Genomic DNA, 20206 nt, shown 5'->3' with positions numbered 1-20206 from the left:
TCTCGGCTTTGTTTAGTCTATGATCCCATCCGGGATGGCAATCTGGAGGATAAACCCCGAGCCTTCGGAGCAGCCCCGGTTCCCAGCTCCGGTGCTGCTGGCTGGAGGAAAAGCATCATTCAGGCTGGAAAACGGGGAGCCCGAGGCAGAGGCAGGCGGCGGGGCTGGCGGCAGGGTTGCATCCCACCTGGGGTAGCCTGTTAAGGTCAAGATGTACAGCTTTCATTTCTGGAGCTAGAAAAACAAAATGGAAATTGAAGAGCCTGTGGGCTAATGCAAAACCTATTCTTAAAGTTTTTGTCTTGTTAAGCAAGGAAATAGAGTGCCAAATAGGCTTTGTTAAGTGGCAGTCTAATTAATAATTTAAAATCTTGTAGCTGTCTTTCATTAGAATTTATCTGTACATCAACCACAAAATCAGTCAAACACACTCATTTATAAGTTAATGCCATTCCTGAATAATTCAACAGGCAGTTAGAGGCGGCCTCCATCCCGCCCAGAGGCTCTCCCCTCCCCATCTCGCTGTGGCCAGGTGTCCCCAGCCAGGGCGTCCCAGTCCCCAGCATTTGCCCCAAGGCGGGTGCGGAGGGGACACCCCATGGGAGAGGGGTTCTCGAGGAAACGAGGAGAGCTGCCACCGGGACATGGGGCTGGGGCAAAAACCCCTCGGTGGGTTTTGGGGGCGGCTTGCTTTGTTGAGGGACGTGGCAACATCAAGCTGTGCGGGTGGGAGGGAGCGCAGGATGATGGTGGCACTGCCACAGCCTTCCTTGTCCTGCTGCCTGGAACTGGGATTGGGCTGCGGGATGTGGCAGGGCTTGGGTGATGTCCCCCTGGGAAGCATCGCTGTGTAGTCCCTCGTGGGGCTTCATGCACAGTAGCAGACAAGGAAAAGGTGTTTTCTGCCAGAGGTTTGCAGCAGGGAGGGCAGAAGCAGCACAACCAGGGCAGTGGCACCGATGTCCAGGGGCATTTTGGGCCTCCTGCACCTGTGAGCTCCATACACAGGAACACCAGACACCCAGGTGGATTTTAGGCACCGGAACCCCACCAGCGTGGCAGTGGGTGACAGCACCAACCTGGGTGAGGGTGTCGGTGGGGCCGGTGCCTGTGCTGTGCACCCTGCCCGAGGTGGCTGCAGGCAGGAGCACAACACCAGCAGCGCAGGAGAAGAAGATTTTCAGCTCAAGGATGACACCAAGGTCACGGGCAGCCACGTCTCTGTCCCTGCCATTGCTCAGCCCATCAACGGGGCATCCAGCCCCGTCCCTCGCTGCAGGGGAGCAGCCGGCAGGGCAGGGTGAAAGCACAGGCTGGGCTGCGGTTCCTGTGCCGGGGAGCTGAGAGCCCAGAAACATTTCTGCTTATAAAAGTTTAATTTCCTAAAGAGCTGAGAGGAAGCCACAAGGTCTCTTTGCCTGGTGAAGCTGGGGACGGACAGACGGACGGACAGTCAGCATGGGGCCTGGGCTTGTCCCTGCGGTGGTGTGGGGGGAGTGAGGGGAGCTTGGCCAGGCGAGACCCGGAGCCAGGATGTGAAGGAGCTGTCGCCACTCGGTGACCTGCACTGACAGAGCCCAACAGGGCCAGAGCTGCGGCCATGCTCAGCTAAATGTTATTCCCACCTTTTACCCAAAGTGCTGCACCCAGCGCCCCGTGATCCCATCTGGGTGCCTGAGGCTGCAGGTGACACTCCAGGTGGCCTCAAAGTGCTGCCCTAAAAACAGCGGAAAACCTGCCGGGAAGACGTAAAAATATGCATTTTCCCGGTGTGTTTTCACACCCACTTTTCCCCAAGGCACCTGGAGGTACTGGAGCTGAGGGCAGTGGGTTTCCTGGGTTTTGCAGGATGAGGCTGGGGGTGGGATGGTGTTGCCCTGGGACTGGACAGGGGCTTGGGCTGCTGAACACTGCTCTTGCTGCTATAACACTTTCTGAAGGCAAAAACCAGACAGGGAACCACAGGAGCCTGGAGGGACATGGTGGTGGTCAGGTGAAATCAAGGCCATGTCTTACTTGAATGTCCCTGGAGGGGTCCCTTTGGGAGTTCCCAGCTCCCAGCTGTGCCACTGATGAGACCCAAAGCAGCATGGAGGCAAAACTCCCCTTGCAGAGGAGAGCTCGGCCACCACCCCTTCAGCCCTGCATCACTGGGTACAGCCACCCATCCCACCCATGCCCCATGTTGGGGCACCCTTGGGTGACGCCACTCCATGTCCATTCCAGGAGCTGCTTCAGCCCCCCCCCCTAAACAGCCAAAAACTTGGGGTTTTTTTGCAAAGTGCATTTCCAGGGCTTAGTTGCATTTGGTATAAACTCTGGTTATTAACAGCAGATTATGTCTTTAAAAGCTCTTTGGTGGAGCAGCAGGCAGAAGGCAGCAGGCAGGCAAGGTGCCGGCACTCAAGCAGTGTTGGCCATCGTTTGGGATCTCAATGGGGTGGGGCAGTTGAGGTGCTGCCCCGACCCCCCAAAGGAGTCTGAGGTCTGATTTAAGAGCAGGGGCTGGCATAGCTGTGGGGCTGGGGGAAAGCAGGACACTGGTGGGGTTAAACAAGGAGGAACCAGGGGTCTGTGTACTGGCATGGGCAGGGGATGCAGGGCACGGCCCCAGGGACACAACTGGGATGCAGGAGCATCTTTGTCCTCTCTTGCAAGCGTGTGCTGTCCCTGACATTTTGGGTGATGCTGCCCAAGCCCAAGGAGGGGAGTCTGGCTGGGCCCCATGTCCCTCTGGTTGATGCTTTCCCCTCTCTGGATGTTGGTGCCATGTCCCACCTCCCAAATTGAGGAAGAGCCGATCCCCCGTACCATCCCTGCGGAACGGCATCGCCATGGAAACCCGCAGCCCTGCGATCGGGGGGTGGGGGGACACACACACACTTTTAGGAATATTATTTTTTACTGATGACAAATGATGGAGTCTCAGTGCTGACGGAGGAACCGCCTGCGCCCAGCGCCGGGCATCTCCTCCCTCCTCAGCTGCTGGTCCCTTCTCCTGCCCCTTTTACAGAGGGCATGGCACATGCCAGGTACCAGCCTGTGTGTTGAAGTGCAGGCAGCGGTGAGCAGCAGATGCAGGACAGGGAGATGCGGGGGGCAATCTTCTTTGTGCAGATTAGGATTGGGGGGTTATTAAGCAGAAAATGCTCCATTTGCTGCAGAAAGCTGCTTTTCCTCTTTAACAGCACATGTGCCCGCCGGCTGCTTGCTTCCCGGAGGCGCTGGCAAGGCGGCTCAGAGCCAGCCTGGTTTTGGTGAGCGGATTTTCTTCATGCTCCTGTCTGGGTCGGTGGTGCCGTGACCATCCCAGTGACTCCCAGTACTGAAAAACAGTTACACTGGGAGCCACGTATCTCCTGGCCAGCAAGACAGTTTTGCCCCCGGAGAGATCCATGGTATCCCGATGGTGCCTTGCCATGGGAAGAGCAGGGTACCAGAGCTGGAGGGTATCCAAGATGTTCCACATGCCCCCCAAGTCCCAGCATCACCATGGCATGGGGAAGCCACATCCAGTGTTCACCGGGGAGCAGCAGCAGAAGGGGGTTTGGCTGCTGTGCTGTCAGGGCTCCTCACCCAGGCAGCCCTGCAAGCCGAGGGGAGGTGCCAGCAGCTTCGCCAAACCCGTGTGTTGTACTTGGGAACGTTTCTCGCCACCCCCTCATCTGTGTTTGCACTCGTTTGCTGGGGGAAACCCCAGCTCCGTGGCCATGGGACCCCCACATTGCCAGGGGGTGCAAAGCCCATTCTCATGTACAGAGGATGTCCCAGTGCTTTTTGGCACCATGACAAGCCCTGCCATGGCCTGCGTGAGCTCTCATCCCACAAAACCTTTGCCCAGATGAGCATCCATGAGGACCTGGTCATGGGGATGTGCTTGAGCAGGACAGAGCCCCTCCAACCCCTGGTCTGAAGGCAGAAAGGTGTGAAGGCTGCTGTCTGCATCATCTGCCAGCTCCTGCCAGCCCGAGCTGCTCTGCTGGCAAATCCAGCAGCCCATGGGGTGCTGGATACAGCCACCCCCAGGGCAGCACTCCGGAGCTGGGAGAAGGGCCAGGATGATCTCCCCACGGCAGGAATGTGCTGGGGTGTTTGCGCTAACAAGCCTGGTGTATTATAATTTCAATGGAATTTAAAAAACAAAATAGTCCTCAGACAAACGGCTCCGCAGTGCCTCTGCCAGGGCCTAAGATCTGCTGCTATCTATTTTTTAATAATTGAGGGTAATAAATATGTATTTCTTTCTCCTTTCTCTCCGTACTCCACTGCTTGTCAGCTCCCTGCGTCTCTCCTCTGATCAGACCCCATCTTTGCCGCGCGGAAAGGGAAAAAAAAAAGGAAAAAAAAAGAAAAGGGAAAAAAAAAGGAGAGGGGAAAAAAAAGAAAAAAGACCCTTTAAGCAAAAAGGATTAAAGCCTTGAAAGTAGGTCTGCCCGAGCTGCTCGGCTCGCCCTGCTCCCCGCCAGCCGCAGCCAGGGCCAGGGAGGGATGTGCTGGAGTGAGAGGACCAGCCCAGGGTGGGTGAATCGGTCCCCAGGGGAGGGGTCTGTGTGTCCAGAGCCCAGACAGGAAGCAGCAAAGCCTCAAGGAGCCGGGTAGAGCTGCCGGGCAACTTGGCAAACCGCTGTGCCAGAACTGCTTCAGCTTCAGAGACAAAATATTCCCTAGCTCTTTATTCTCTCTGGTTTTCAGATGGGTATGTTGACCCCCAAATAAGGGGGGGTTTGATGGCAGGGCGGAGCAGGGGGGCAGATCACGGGGCCCTCCCTCCGGCTGCGGGATGCTGGGGCGGAGGAGGCGCTGGTGTGAAGGAGGTGACTATTTATAGCTTCCCTCGGCTTTTGTTCCTTTTCCAGTAGAGCTCCTCTCGAAATAGAAACAGCACCGACTGCCTGGCCACTGCCAGGGCCCAGCCTGGCTGTGGGGGTCACCTCCCGACCCGTGGCAGGGGGACATCGTCTGCCATGAAGTGCCACCGCATTGGGCATCCCCTCGTCCTGCATCCCTTGAGGTGGGGCTGGTGTGGGGGTCCTGAGTCACTGAGATGGGACCACCTCACTGCAGCACCCTCCTGTATTGGTGATGCCCATCCTGACTCTGGAGGGGAGAATGGATGATGAATGGCTCCAGAGGGAGCAGCTCTGCAGGGGGTGGGGTGTGCCGGGTGTCCCCCGGGAGAGGGAATGCAGCTTTTGGGAGCACCCTGGCAGGATCTATTCCCTTTTTGCTGCTCAGCCATTGCCTCTGCTCTTCTCTCCCAGCATCTGACCGTCTCCCTTCCTCTCCCTCTGCCCCCCCCATCTCTGATCAATATAGCTGGGAAAAAACAAAACAAAACAAAGTAAATATTTAATACGATCCAGGGAGCCACGGCAGTGCTCCCCCCGTCTGTCTCCTCTGCCAGCCGCTCGCAGCAGCTCCCGGGCCCTAATGAGCCTGAGTGCAGCAAGGATCGATGGTGAAGGCAACCTCTGCAGAGGGGTCAGGGCCCTCATGTCCCCCCCTGCCTGTGCTGCATCAGACATGGGGCTCAGCTCCCCTCGTGTCCCCCAGAGCCCCCTCCTTCTGCCCTGCTCTTCCTCTCCTGCATCCCCTTTATCCTCTCTTTGACTCTGCTGCTCCCTCCCTTGTCCTGCTGCCACACAGGACATGAGTTTTGTCAGGTGTTGGTGCTGGGCTGGGGGATCTTCAGGGGTGCAGGGTGAGGCATGTGAAGGGCTGGATCCAACATAGAATGCTGGTGTCTGTGCCAGCACTCAGGGAGCAGGTCCCCTGTGGATGGGGGCATGGAGCCAGTGGGGGTCCCAGACACCCCCTAACCTGGTACCAGATTCATAATCAGCACCAAGACGCTGTCCCCAGTCTTGATGTGACCAGACCAGCTTTTTCCTCCTTAGCAGCCTCTTTTCCCACCGCCTTCATCTCCCTTGGGGACTTGTGTCCTCTGGTATCCCCAGATCCCCCAGGCAGTGATGCCATTCAGAACATACTGGTGTGGGGCAGCTGGCAGACTCTCCTCCAGTGATGCCAACGTGGGACCTGCCTCATCCTGCTCCCACCCACGTGTTTTCCAAGTGCAGATGGTCCCTGTTGCTCTGATACTAACAGAGGGACACTCATGAACAGGAGCTGCCAAATCACCCATGGCCCCCACGCAGCCCACCTCCACCACACCAAGTCCCCGTGGTGCTCCTCAACCTGCATCGTGGGTGTCAGAGAGGGAGCCAGCCATGTCTCCAGCCAGGCACGCCATCAGATGGACCCATTTGTCCTCACCTGGCCTCATCCTGCCCCAGGTGGTGGCTGGTTTCCCAGCATGATGCAAAGATGGCAAATTGGAGAGAAAAATCAAGAGGAGCAACTGTCTGCGTTTCTCTGCCACCATTAGCACTTTGCAAACTGTGGAAAAGTCAATTGTCCTTGGGGACTCCTGGGATGAACCCAGAGCCAAGCTCTGTCCCAGGGACAGGACAAGAGGAGACCCAGCAGGTGCAGAGCATGCAGGGATGGAGCACCCCAAAGCCCCGGCCAGGCTGTTCTTGAGGATGGCATCTGGATTTCCAGCTGGAAATAACCTGATCCACCCTGAGCATGGAGCAGGGAAGGTCCTTACCTAGTGGGACCTGGGGACCATCTCATGTGTCCAAGGTGATATCAAGCATCTTCCTGCAGCTCAGGCATCTCCAGGCAGGAGGGGGGACACAGAGGTGTCAGGGCAGGACTTCCCATGGGAAGCCCGGTGGCAGCTGGGACAGTGTCCTGTGTCACAGACGCATCCTTGTGGCAAGGTGCCGAGGAAGTTTTGCAGCAGCATTAGAAAATGTTGACATGTTTTTTGAAACAATTTCAGATCTGATATCTGCACCAGATTGAGTTTGTAACCAGCTTTATTGTTTAAGCCTGCTGGGATTTCATCAAAGGCGTCTGCTGTTTACCCAGAACCATTTCATTGGAGAAAACAGCAAACAGACCTGCATTTCTATCTGATTTCACTTTTTTCCTTTTCCTCCTGAATTTAAGTGCTTGTGAAAAGCGTGGCTGATAAGGTAGAGCTATGTGGATAAATCCCGAGGACCAGCTCAGCAGAGGCTCCACCAGCTGCTTCCAGTTTATTTATAGACTGAAGGCAGTTGTGGGACTGGCTGCCGGGCTGCCCTCACTGCTTTTGGGATCTCCATCCTGGCAGGTCAAGCTGGATCCTGGCTCCTCCGATACTGAAAACTGAGGAGAGAATCCACAAGGGTCTTTTTTTTATTGCTTTCAGTGCAACTTCAGATTTAAGCTATGAAGGAGTCTGTTCCTCCCCAAGGAGGAGAGTGACCTCGAGGAGCGATGTGCTCTGGGACACTGTGACAAGCCCGGCCAAAGCCAGTGCAGCCATGGGAAGTAGAGGAAGATGGAGAAATCAAAGTAGAAAGGAGCATGGTGTAAATCCCATTAATCCTCCTCACACCTTGGTCCCTGGGGCCTGCTGCCTGCCCAGCTCCTCCTTCTGCCCATCACTGACCTTGGAAAGATGCTGGAGAAGAGTGCTGGGGGCTGGAGATGAGGCCCAGGAAGGTTTTACATGGAGATGACCTGGGGGCTGAATCCCCTAGAGCTGTCTGCTCTGTCCCAGCCATAATTCCCACTGCTGCTTCATGAGTGCTTCTCATGCTCCCCCATATCCAGTTTTATTTTCTGCAGGGTTCAGCATCTTCCCCACTTGGGAATGGCCAGAGTGGCTGTCACCACCTTCCCTGAGCTTTGGGATAAGGACACGATGGGCTGGGATTGCTGAAGTTTTTCCCTGACCTACTGAAGGATTTTCTGGGCACTGGTCCTCCCTAGGCGGGTGGTGCTGGTGGCATCTTGCCGGCATTCTGGGGACTTGTCTCTTCCATTGATCACACCTGCACAGTGACAATGTAATTTTTATCTCTGGTTGTTTATTTCTCAGACAGAACTACTTGTAAATTCTGAGAATATATATTCCTGCGCGTGACAGATCCAGCACATGGCGATTAATCTGCCCTCTTAAGACTTGAATGCAAAAGTGTCCCAGTGTCACTCCTGATGGGGTATTGAGCCCTGGGGCAGCACTTTGGGGACACGTCAGGTGGCAAAGCGTGTCCTGGTCCAGATGATGCTCCCCTATCATTGCTCTTGCTCTCAGTTCCAGTGGTCCCAGACCAGTCCTCACAGCTACCCCATCTCTCAGGGTTCAGGCTTCAGGCTTCAGCTCCTCATTTTTGGTAGGTTTTTGCAAATAGGGCTTTTTTTTTTTTTTTTTTTTTTTTTTTTTTTTTTTTTTTTTTTTTTAATTCCTCGCCGCTGCTGCTCTGCCGTGCCCCAGATAGCAGAAGTGCTGAGGACAGGATTTTGCGTCAGGTCCTGCGGCATCCACATCCTGGCTGGCCGAGGGGAGCAGGGATGTGGTGAGGGGATGTCCCACGGGGAAAGGGACAGAAGATGAGGATGGAAGGGTGACAGTCTTTAATGTCCAGTACCTCCACACCAGCCTAGCAAGGGTGGGCACTGCTGCCTGGCAGGCACAGGGCTATCCCCAGCCTGAGAGCATGGATGTATCCCCAGCCAGGGGACAGGGGTTGGGGTGCCAGCCTGGGCTCTGCAGCAGCACGCAGCCCACTCCCCAACACCCCCAGTGCCATGAAGCTGCTTATTTACAACCTCCGACTCGGGAGCATCTGGGAAGCAAAGCGCGTCATTTCCAGAGAGAGCAAAATGCTGCATATTTCAGTGTCTTTTGAATTTTTTAGGTTTCCCTGAACTGTGCTAATGGGTTGGCGGTGGCAGGGAAGAGGAGGCAGGGGGGTGGAGGGGGGTGGGGAGGAAAGGGCCCAGCCCCACTCCCAACCTGCCTTGCTGCTCCGCCACACGGCCATGACTGCATTGCTGCTCTTAAAATATTCAGTGCTGTTGGCCACAATTTCACAGCGGGTCAAAGCGCGCCGAGCCAGCAAGAAGGAGGGAAAGTGTGACAACGAGATTAACCCCAACCCAGCAGGTCCCCTCCACACTCGGCAGGCTGAGCACGATGTGCTGCAGCCACCTGGTCCTGGGGGATTGGCAGTGAAGCCAAAGGGGGGGCCATGACACCCCAAATGCCTCTGTTTGCCCCATCTTGCTGTGGTGTTACCTCCTAAATGCTGCAAGAGGACAATGTCCTGGGTCCTACCAGGAGGGCTGAGCATCCTCTGGGCTCCAGTATCTACCCCAGGCAGGGAATGTTTCTCCTTGCTCCAAGTTGCTGAAAAGCTGGAGCTGTGCTGGGGACCTGGTGTTGTCCTGACTGTGGCACCAGGTGAAGGGCTTGGGATACCCCCAGGTTTTGGCAACCTTGTCAAGAGTCCTCAGCTCTTCTAATTCTCCCCCTCTACTCTGCTCTTGTAAGACCTCACCTGCAGAACCATGTTTAGTTCTGCAGTCTTCAACCCAAGAAAGATATGGAGCTGTTGAAGGAAGTCCATGGAGATGCTCCAAGGGCTGCAGCACCTCTGCTCTGGAGACAGACAGAGAGTTGGGGTTGTTCAGCTCTCAACTGGATGAAGGTGGATGGAGGTTGCTGCAATGGGCAGAAGGGTTTATGCCAGGCTCATATCTGGGAGCCACATGGTGTTTGGAGGCTGAAGAACTTCAGCAACTGTTCTTTCCATGGGCTGTGTGTCCTGGAGCTGGAGTATGCCCTGTGTCTAGCTTGGCTGAGGCTTAGCCATGCATCTTCTGCACTTCCCTTGGCTTGTCAGTCCCGTGCCATCACTGTTGGTCTCACCTACAGCTGCACAGATGATCTGCAAAGCCCTTCTTTCCTGCAAGCATGCTGTTGTTTACAGGAGCTTAATGACACTATGAGCTTATTAGGGTGTCCTGTAGGGTCAGGGCCACACCCCGGCACCCCACCAGGCCCCAGATACAAAAGGCAGCTGCTGGGTTGGGGACTCTGACCTTTGTCTGTCCCAGGTGGCCACTTCCAGCTTCAAAGCAACCAGTCCCATGGTGACAGACCCCTGCTTGCCCACAAAACTTGCTCTCCAAGCATGCATGGGCACATTGGCCATACGAGAGGCTGGCCCAGCGATGTCCCCCTTGATCTGGCCCCAGGGGTGCCCCCCTGCATCCTGCCCCAGCAGCAAGCTGGGCTCTTCTCCCTAATTCTTCATGATCCCTGCTAATGTACCAGCAGATGTTCTCATTATCCATTTAAACTTATAATCCTCCCCCGAATCCCACTAAGCTCCTGGCCTCCCCGGAACCTAGTGGCAGTACGTTCCACAGGTTAATTATGCATTTTTAATTAATCACCGAGCAGGGAGTGACCCATGAATATGGGATGCAAAGATCCAGAGGTGGGAACAGTCAGCAAACTCATCCAAGGCACAACCGGGCTGGTATTGTGCTCTCCTTGAGTAATAAACTCTAAAAATTCCCAGTCTGTGGATCTGACATGATGGGATAGAGCTGGACCTGCATGGACAGAACCCCCCCATGCCCCAGAAACAGTGATGAATGGGGAGGAGCCATGTACTCACTGGAGCTCTGGGTCCCACCTGGGACTGATGGAGTGAGCGTGGGGAGGAGAGAGGAGGAGCAAAGCAGAGAGGGAAAAAATCACATGTTGTTTTAAAAAGGCATTTTTGAGTGAATGCTGAATAGGGTTTTGGAAAATTACCTTAAAGGCCTGTTCTCTGCAGGGAAGGAGTTTTTCATGGAGCACGAGTATTTTGAAACTTAATTGCACATTTGCACGGGCTAGTGTTTTTATTTCTCTCAGGTCTCTGAGGTGGTCTTTGAAGATTGCTGTCTCTCTGTAATAGTTTTCTTTATCTCAAATAAATTCTGCACACCTGCGAGGTGGAGCTGCTTGAAAGAAATGATGTCGAAATTGGCTCTCGATTTAATAAATCTGCAAATGGAGCTGGGATGCAGAGAGGAGAGGTGACTGGTGGGGCCAGCTGTGCCTCCCCCCTACTCCCCACTTCTCCTCTCTCTTCCCATCTCCATCAGCTCATTTGCAGCCTCTCCCCGCCTGGGGTGAGCATGAGGCTGAGCAGATGCAGGTCCAGATGTTCTGTTTTCCTCAGCAGCCACTGCTAGTAAGTCCAAGGGGGCTCTGACTGAACGTCCTGTAGTGCAGACCCCTCTAACACACCATGTTATCCCAGCACAAACCTCCTCATGCTTTCAAAACCAGTGGCAAAAGCTGCCACCAAGCAAACATTTAGAGTCCCACCATCCTGTTTGGCTTCGATGGATGGAGGTGATGCTAAAAGCCAAATGCCAGCTATCCCAATGAGCCCTCAACACTATTTGTCTGTCCTGGCCTCAGGTTTGGGGTTTGGGGACATGGTCTGCTCCAGCAGGTCCTGCTGCAGCCATCACCACGTGTCACTGGCTGCTGCTTCTGCTCATGCCATGGCTCCTCAGTTCATGGGGGGATGTTGGAGTGAGTCCAGAGAAAGCTATGGGGTTGATGCAAGAGCTGGAGAAGGCTGAGAAAGTTCGGGCTGTGCAAACTGGAGAAGGGTCCAGGGAGACCTTAGACCACCTCCTAGTGCCTGAAGGGGCTCTAGGAAAGCTGTGGAGGGACTTTGGACAAAGACCTAGAGTGATGGGACAAGGGGGGATGGTTTTAAGCTGAAAGATGGGAAATTTAGGTGAGATTTTAGGGAGAAATTCTCCCCTGTGAGGGTGGTGAGAGCCTGGCCTGGATTGCCCAGAGGAGCTGTGCCTGCCACATTCCTGGAAGTGTTCAAGGCCAGGTTGAATGGGGCTTGGTGCAACCAAGGTGTCCCTTCCCATGGCAGAAGGGTGGACCAGATGGTCTTTAAGGTCCTTTTCAACCCAAACCAGTCTGGGATTCTCCAGTTCTGTGTTTAGCCAGCTGCCCATCTGGGAAGCAGGGTGAAGCCCTGGAGAGCTCAGGGCAGCAGAGCTCAGGGTGCTGGCTGTGCTGCTGCAGGAGGCAGAAACAAACCCTGGGCAGTTGGGGTAGCCTGTGCCAGGCTGCCAGGAAAGGAGGGACAGAAGGCTGCCAGAGGACACAGACAGGTTAATGGCAGCTGCAGATGCTGCACAATTGGATTTTGCCTCCCTGTTTATCAAGGAATGGGCACCTTGCCTTTCCTCAGAAATCCCCCACTCCCAATCCTCTCCCCATGAGCCTCGATGGTTGGGGGTGACCTATCACCCCTGGAAAGCACACAAAAGGCCACTCAAAAGTCTCTCTGCTGGGGTCCCCAGACACAAGTGTGCCCACAGTGGCCACGCTGCCCATGGACCCCGGCTGCTCCCGCTCGCTTGGCTTCAGGCAAACAAGATGCTGGGTGTTTTTATTGCATCGCTGGATTTTGTTCCACCCTGTTATTCAACAGGATTGAATTTGCTGCCGTGAAGGCAGGAGACAGCCCAGCCACAGCTCCTGTTCTGCCCTCACTGCTCCAGTGGGACTGTGACCTTGTCTTGGGATTTCACTCAGCCCTGGGCTGGGCAAATGGGTTCTGGTGCAGGAGCTGGGTGCTGGGTTCCCTCCTGCTGAGCATCCCGGTGTAACCCAGCTCCATCACCTGAGCCAAATCCTTGATCTGCTCCACTTTTAATTGTTGACCTTGTAAATGCTTTCAGGGAAAGCGTCTGCCTCCCCAGCTCCCTCCTTTCTCCTTCTCCCCCAGTTGTGTCCCTCCGTCCTCACCTCCCTGAGCAGATGTAGAGGTTTGGATGCCAGGCACATCACCACAGCACCCAAACCCCCAGGAGGAGCAGAAACCCACATCTCCATCACATAGACTTTCCCCAGGTTTCAGGCATGCTTGGCAGTTCATGATGTCTGTTGGGAAATGGCCCTTCATCCCTGCATCCTGACTTAAAGAAAAAACTATCCCCGGGCTGAAATTAAGGGTTTTTTGGCCCCAAAATCCACTTTGTGCTGGAAGCCATGTGGCATTGGCACCAGGACTATTCCACTTTTCAGTGTGAAAGTCTTTGATCTGTACAAACCCATGTGGTATCACCAATGTCCTGCTCCCCTCTGCCAGATCATCCCTGGGACAGCAGCTTCATCCCATGCCCTGAGCCCTAAATGGAGACACATTGATGTGTACCAGGAAGCCCAGCTGGGAGCCCCAGGAGCAACCAGAGGGGCTGAGCTATCCGGGAAGGCTGCTGAAGCCTCATTCCCTCTGTATTGACAGCGCCGGCTCCTCTCTTCCCGCCACCTGCACCATTGCCTCTGCTCACTGATCAAATTAGGGGGCTGTAAACCCACCCACCCCTCCCTGGCCCCGCCACGCTGGGCTCAGATGCCGAACTCGAGAGCTGTAATTGAATAAACCTGAGGCAGACAGTGCTGGGATGGCCGTAGGGATCGCTTGCCTCCTCCTTCCCCCTTCCCAGTCATGTGCTGATTGATACTCCCAGGTGACAGCTGGGATTCTGCCTGGGATTTTCAGCCTCGCCGTGGTGCGTTGCTCTTTTCCTAAAGTGGGAAACTGGTGGGGTGAGGCAAGAGGGGGACTCTATGGGGAAGGTTTGCCTGTGTGGCCCTTCATTAGGCTGGGTCTTCGTTAGCAGAAGGGAGCGATGATGGGGAGTGGAGGGACCCAAGTCCTTACAGCAGCAGCTGCTCTAGGGCATCTTGGGCACCACGAGTTAGAAGTTGCAATTGGTAAAGTGCTGGAAGGTGGGGTAGGAAATGAAACACAAAAGGTTATTCCAACATGCAGCAGCAGGATGCTCGCCTTCCTGGGAGCTGGTGGTCAAGCAGGGGGGATCCAGAGAAGAGTGAGGGATGCTGGGTGGGATGCGAGATGTTGCTCAAGATGAGCAGGCGCCAGCGACGCCCGCGGCTGCTCTGTGGCCCCGCTGGGAGAGCAGCAGCATGAGAAAATTTTGCAGTGTTTTTTTTTATAAGTGCCCTCAGAGGAAACCTGTCAGAGGCCAATAGAAGCTCGGCACCTACCAGAGTGAAAAATATGTCAGGGGACTCAAAGCAGGATGGGGACAGGCCACTGCACCCCAAAGATGCTGACACTAAGCTGGCAGAGCGGGGTGCGGGGAGTGCTGCTCATTCCACAGCCTTGGTGGCTCCTCTGCCAAATCCTGCACAGAGTCTGGTGCCTCCCTCCCTGGATTTGCATGGGGAGAGGGTTTTGCGGAGCTTGTACAAATCTTTGGCTGTCAGCTGCCATGGGGGTTGCAGAGGGGAGCAGAGGGGAGGTGGGTGCCAGGCTGGAGGGGAGCTGGGAAGGATGGTGTTTCCTGGGAAAAGCTTTTGTCTTCCAGCTGGGCAGGCAGGAGCCTGGGCAGGTGGTACCCTCTCCCCATCAGACATAGCCATGCCAGCTCTGCGCTGGTGCAGCACCACACAGCTATTATTAGACTACAGGAGGACTCTGTGGGGAGCTGTGACCTCCCCAATGCCACCAGTAGCTCAGCAGACACCGCGGCAGAGGGGGATCTGCAGGCACTGGTGGGGACAAGAGGTCCCAGCCAGCTCAGGGGAGTGTGGGTGGCAGAGCTCCCCTGGGGCTGTGCCCCCCAGCGGGAGCAGCAAAAGGCAATTAGTTGTGTAAGGAGAGTTTTAGTTGATGAGAAGGACACGGAGCCCTGGGGAATTCCAGTGGTGAGATGGGCAGAGCTCAGAGGTGGGTGGTGGCCAGGAGAGATGCTAGAAGGGATGTGGAATGCAGGGCTCCGTGTGAAGCCGTGCCTAAAAACCACATCTGAACTGCACAGCATTGCTCTGAAATGGGAACATGGTGCCCCCATCACCACCATCTTCCTCTGGAGACATGGGGGAATCATGGTGGGGCTGCAGCACACTGGGACACCTCATCCCATTTGCAGAAGAGGGCTGGGGAGACACAGCATTGCCCTGCTCACACCTGCTCCCCCAGCCTGGTTTCCAAGCAGGAGAGTTTAAATGCCTTTTATGTTGCCACTCAAATGATGAAAGGCTCAAATATGGGACTAACAAAGATGAGTTGTACTTCAGGATAAAAAAACCCACCAAAGCAGCAGATGCTGTCATAGGAATAAATTGTATCAACAGCGATCAGATGGGAAGTGGAAAGTCAGAATGGAATTGTTTCCTCTTTCCCATTTCCAGCAAAAATGGCTGGATCTACAAATTTAGCCAGAATCAGGTAGGATGAAAGGCTTTAGTTGACAAGGCATTTCAAAGCACCTGGGAGCCTCCAGAGAAGATGTGGCCATTTGGACAGGGAAACAGACCCCCTCAGTTTTAATGAGCATTTCAGTTGCTTTCCTTCATCCTTCTGCCAAGATCTCCTTTTTTTGTTTTTATTCTTTTTTTCCCCCCTAAAAAGCCCCACCCGGTTTTCTGCTATTTGCAATTTGTTTTAACTTTGCAAAATGGACATTTAAGAAACCATGATAGGAGGAGGTGGGTAAAACATCCCTGTCACTCCATACAGCCCAGCCTGTTGCTTCTTCCTATAAATACTTCCCCACCACGTGCCAGCAGCCAGGACTTTGGCTGTGTTCATAAGGGTTGTGTCCCACCTCCCCCCCAGACCAGTCTGCACAGCCTGCCCAGTCCAGAGGGATGCTGGCAAACTGGGAGGGGGAGGAAAGGATTGTTTGCTCCCTGCCCAGGGAACAGGATTGCTTTGGAAGGCAGATGGCAACACCACAGACAAACTCCATGTGCTGATGGGCACAGCCCCCATGATTATCTCACATCCCCCCCCACACACACTTCTGCCCACTCCCCAGCTCCAAAAAATGGGTGTCACTGCCCCCACTGCTGGACAATGCCCCCAGTGCATCCCCCAGCCATTCTCCAGTGCATTGGGGTTGGATGCTCTCACTGCTCAGTCGTACCCCACTGCTCTCCAGCTCACAGTATTCCCCACAGCAATATTCCTCACGAAATTTTGGGCTGTGGGCTCCTGCCCGTCCATCCTCAGCAGTAACACAGGGAGTTGTGTCAACCAGTGTTGAGGTGTGCATCTCTGGGCCTGTGGTCCTCTTGGGATGCAGCTGCAGGTTCTTTCCTTACATTCCTGGCTTCTTCACCTCATCCTTGGACAGCCTTTGAGGGTGGATGGCCAAGGGTCTGATGCCCAACTTGTCCACCCAACTGCTACTGTGGAAAAACACTGGCAGGGGGTGGTGGGGTGGCTGTTGGCCAACACATACCCATGCTCCCTACTATTCCCTAGAGGAGAAGGGATCTGTAACAGGATTTATAATGACTTACTGAGAAACAGGCTCTGATGGGCTGATAGGAAGTGATGGACATCACGCAAGGGGCATTGGCAGCTGCCCGCAGCATCCAACCCCTTCAGTAGACAAATACTTTTCCTGGCCCCTCCACTCTGCCCATAGAAACATTGTCCTCCTTCCCCACTAGTTACAAACCACCCAAATAATCCACCCAATTTGTGGTGGGGGACCACATCTCCTTCCCCAGCCCTGCTGCCTGCCCTGGGTGCAGAGCAGGAACCACTTCTCAGTATTCTTCATCATCTCCCAGGCCCTACCATGATTAACTATCTCCCCTTCTCCCCTTTCTGCTGAGACTGGATTGCACACAGGCTATAATTAATAGAAATTAGACTGTTGAGACCTTGCAGCCCCCATCCCTTAATTACTTGGCCTCACTGCATTTGAGGCACAGAGTTGGGCAGCGAGCTCACACACCACTGGTGATGGCAATGCAGCCCCTTAACAAGCTATTTTTATTAAGCTTTTAATGCAGGCACTTGTGTGGCACTGGGGATGTGCAGCATCTCCACAAAGTCTGCTCCTGAGGGGATGAGCGGGGGGATATTTTGGGATGAAATGCCAGCACTGGAGCTAGACAAAGCAGGATATCAGGAAAATACTGTGGCCTCATCACGTTCACCGCTCATACCTTAATTCCTGGCTCCCCACCAGCCACTCCCCATCCAACTGCACAGATTTCAGGGATCTGGCAAAGCGTTGATGTTCAGTGAGCAGTGACCAAGGAGGGTCCTCAGCTCCCCCACATCCCAAGAGCCACATGGGATCTAGCTGGGCTGGTGGCATCTCCTCCCCATCTTCTTAAAGCTCCCAACAGCCCTGTGCGAGGTGCAGCAGCAATTCACACCGCTCTGCTTTTAGCACTGTGCTTTTTTGCCAGCCAGTTAAAAGTTCAGTGCAAAGCACAGGAGAGGTCTCAGAAAGTCAGCCCTGCTCTCAGCCCAGCCTGCTGGCACAGATCTCCACCGGGAATGGGGCTTTGCTGGTGTCTGTGATGCTCGTTCAGCCACCGACCCACAGGGAGGGTCACTTGAAGGGCTTGTCGCATCCCTCACCCACTCCAAGAGGGGACAGAGGGCCTAGGGGAATGTGCTGCTGCCCATTTTGGGTGCAGAAGAGACCCAAAGCTTCAGGCTGGGCTCCGAATGATGCCACTGGTTTTTTTTCCCTCTTTTTTTGGGGGGAGGGGAAGGAAGAAAATGTGACAGAGCCGGTGGCTTTGATCCCCGCCCGTCAGCCTCCTTCCCCCCTGCTGCAAGCAGAATGATGTGCAGCTGAATGGGGAAAAAAGGTATATGTCAAGCTCCAATTTGCCCTCTTCTCCACCAAACACAAGGACATCCAGTAAATGTGAAATGCAGAAAGACTGAAAAGGGATGAAAGGGAGCCAAGGCGGCAATGGGACGTAATCGGCTTGCGGATCTCAGTGGCACAGGACACTGCTGGGGTCAGGACCTCAGCAGGATTACACATTTATCAAGCTAATGCCTTCCCTATTAGCCATGAGAGCAGGAAACCACCGCAGAAAGGACCTTCACCTCCCTAGTTTGAGTCATCACCCACTCCCTGCTCCATCCAGGGAAAGGTCCATCCAGCACATCCCTGGTTCTCTGCAGCCTCTGGGTTTTGTGGATGGGGACTGGAAGGTGGGGGCAGCCGAGCGTGCACCCAGAGCCTAGGCAGCTGTCACTATGCTCTTCCAGCTGACATTTGCTCCTTTCTGGCTGTATTTCTGATGCTCAAGAAACTCTCTCTTAGGTCCTAGCCAAGCTGCTGGAGGGGGAAACAAGCTGGTGTATCCACTTGGGCAACAGATGAGCCTCTTCCGCCTGCGATAGTGATCTGACTGCTGCTCATCTGGGGTGGGTTTTGTCATTTCATCTGCAGTTGTTTTGCTGTAAAGCACCTTGGAGGGAGGGTTGGCGAGCCGGCTGTTTTAAAAAATGACACCGTCCTTATTGCTGCTGTGAATGAGCTACTTTGCATTTCTGTGAATGGGAAGGAAAATTTGTCACCTCGGGACAAAAAGGGAGTGGAAGTATTTGATGATCCCATGAGATGCCTCAGACAATCCACTAAGCTCAAGTCATCCTCCTATTTCTCTTTCCTCGGGGGCAGCTGGAATTATTAGTCCCTTCTCAAGGACCTTAAGATGTCTCTGTCCTTTGCCAGTTCCTGTCCCAGCTCTGCAGCCCGCTGCTGGCATGTCCCACCGGAGCCCCATCCTGTGCTGGGACCACACATCAGGCAGTGAAATTAGATGACCATTGTAGTTCTCTTCCAAATCAAACGATTCTAGTCTATTCAAGGCTTTGTCCTGGGATGCCAGGGGCAGCAGCACCCACCCAGTGGTGGCTGGAGGCCAAGGGCACGGCTGCAGCAGAAGATGTCCTGCAAACCGGGGTGAAGCAGGGATTACTTGGGGAAAACACTCTCTACACACCCTCTGCTCCTGCATGTGTGAGTCCTGAAAAAACCACTTAAATTAACCAAGTTTCTATAGCTGTGTTTCCAATCCCACAGCCACTTCCACTGTTGGCCTCCTTTCCTCCCCCCCCACCCTCCTTTTTCTTTAGCTGGAGCAGTGGGAGGAGGAGCCGCAGACACAGAGAGGAGTGCTAATTAAACAGGGAGTTCCACATTAGGCTACAAATCCTCTGGCCCAGCACAAACCCTGCCAATTTCTGTATTTATTTATTATTTTTTTCAGTACAATTGTAATTTCCAGTGGTGCCTCCAGCACCAGGAGAGAGTTCAGGGGCTGCTCTTGGAGAGGATTAGCGCGCTGGAAGCGTTATTACTTTCCTTCTCTGTGAATTCAGGAGTGATTCCCTGATGGCTGCACTCTATATAGAATGGAATCGGTGCTAATTTGTTTTTGAGGATCACACATCCACCAACACGTGAAAGACAATCCTTCCTCTCGATGTATATTTTGAGCCAGTGTTACAGCAAACAACAGAAAATAAGCAAGTAAAAGAAGCCAGACCTCCCTCGCCCGGAAAGCCAGAGCTGGGAAAGAGCGGACTTTCGTTTCTGTTTTTGATCGTGTGATCTGGGGCTCTCTCTTTCCAGGAGCATTTTGGGTTTTGGTTGCACTGCCCACGGAGCTGGGCAGCGGGGGCTTGGGCATGCTGAAAGCCTGAGGGATGCTACATCAGATGGGATGTCAAAGAGACTGAGCACAAAAAGCTCTTTTTCAAAATTATTTTCCCTTTTAAATCATCCTCGAATTTAACTTCAAGAGATTAATAAAATAACTAATTGGATCTGTAGTGGATGGAGGGGCTGGGTACCTCGGGGAGAGCAGCCAGACCACCACCCATTGCTCCTTTCTCTGCATCGGTGTGATTTGGAGGGACACGGTCCGTGGGGAGATATCAGAGCCAGCTGAAATGGAAGACAAAGCTATTGTCTCAAACAGAGTTATTGATTTTTACATTATTACACTATGAAATTTATGGTCTGGTTTCAAACTGCAATAGGAGTTAATGACCATCATCCAGAAACTTCCAGGTGACCTTGGCCTTGACTTTGGGGAAGGAAGGTGAATAACAACAAATACGGGGTCAGAAAATGTAAAATGAACTTTCAGCATCCTAAAGGACTTCGGGGTGCTTGTGACCCTAGGTCTCTGTCCTGAGCTTTAGCCTGCAGCAAACTCCAGGCTGGCTGACAGCAATGATGAGGCTGGGGGGGATTTGACCTTCTCAACTCCAGACAAAAGCCCCTTCTGCTGGTTTTGCTCCCCTTGAAGCCCCCTGCCAGAAGCACCGTGATGTCCTCAGAGTTCCTGAGCAGGGTTCTCCATCCTCAACCACCTGCCTGGTACAGCCTGGCTAAGGGTTTGCTCTGGATAAATACACTGGATAAATACAAACCAGGGAGCTCCAGGATAGCTGAGAAGCACCTGGGAGAGGAGAGAACACAACCCAGAACAAGAGAAAACCTGTAAGAGGGG

At 54.0% G+C, this 20206-nt stretch overlaps 1 protein-coding gene across 1 annotated transcript in view; it reads left to right on the top strand.

Moving 5' to 3' along the window:
• RTN4RL1 (reticulon 4 receptor like 1) overlaps positions 1-20206 on the top strand; it is a 28747-nt gene that overhangs the window by 1011 nt on the left and 7530 nt on the right. The gene's annotated exons all lie outside the window — the stretch shown is intronic.

Source organism: Calypte anna, chromosome 19 (assembly GCF_003957555.1).
Source record: "Calypte anna isolate BGI_N300 chromosome 19, bCalAnn1_v1.p, whole genome shotgun sequence".
NCBI lineage: Eukaryota > Metazoa > Chordata > Aves > Apodiformes > Trochilidae > Calypte > Calypte anna.
The sequence above is the reverse complement of the archived record's forward strand: the minus strand, read 5'-3'. Positions and strand labels throughout refer to the sequence as shown.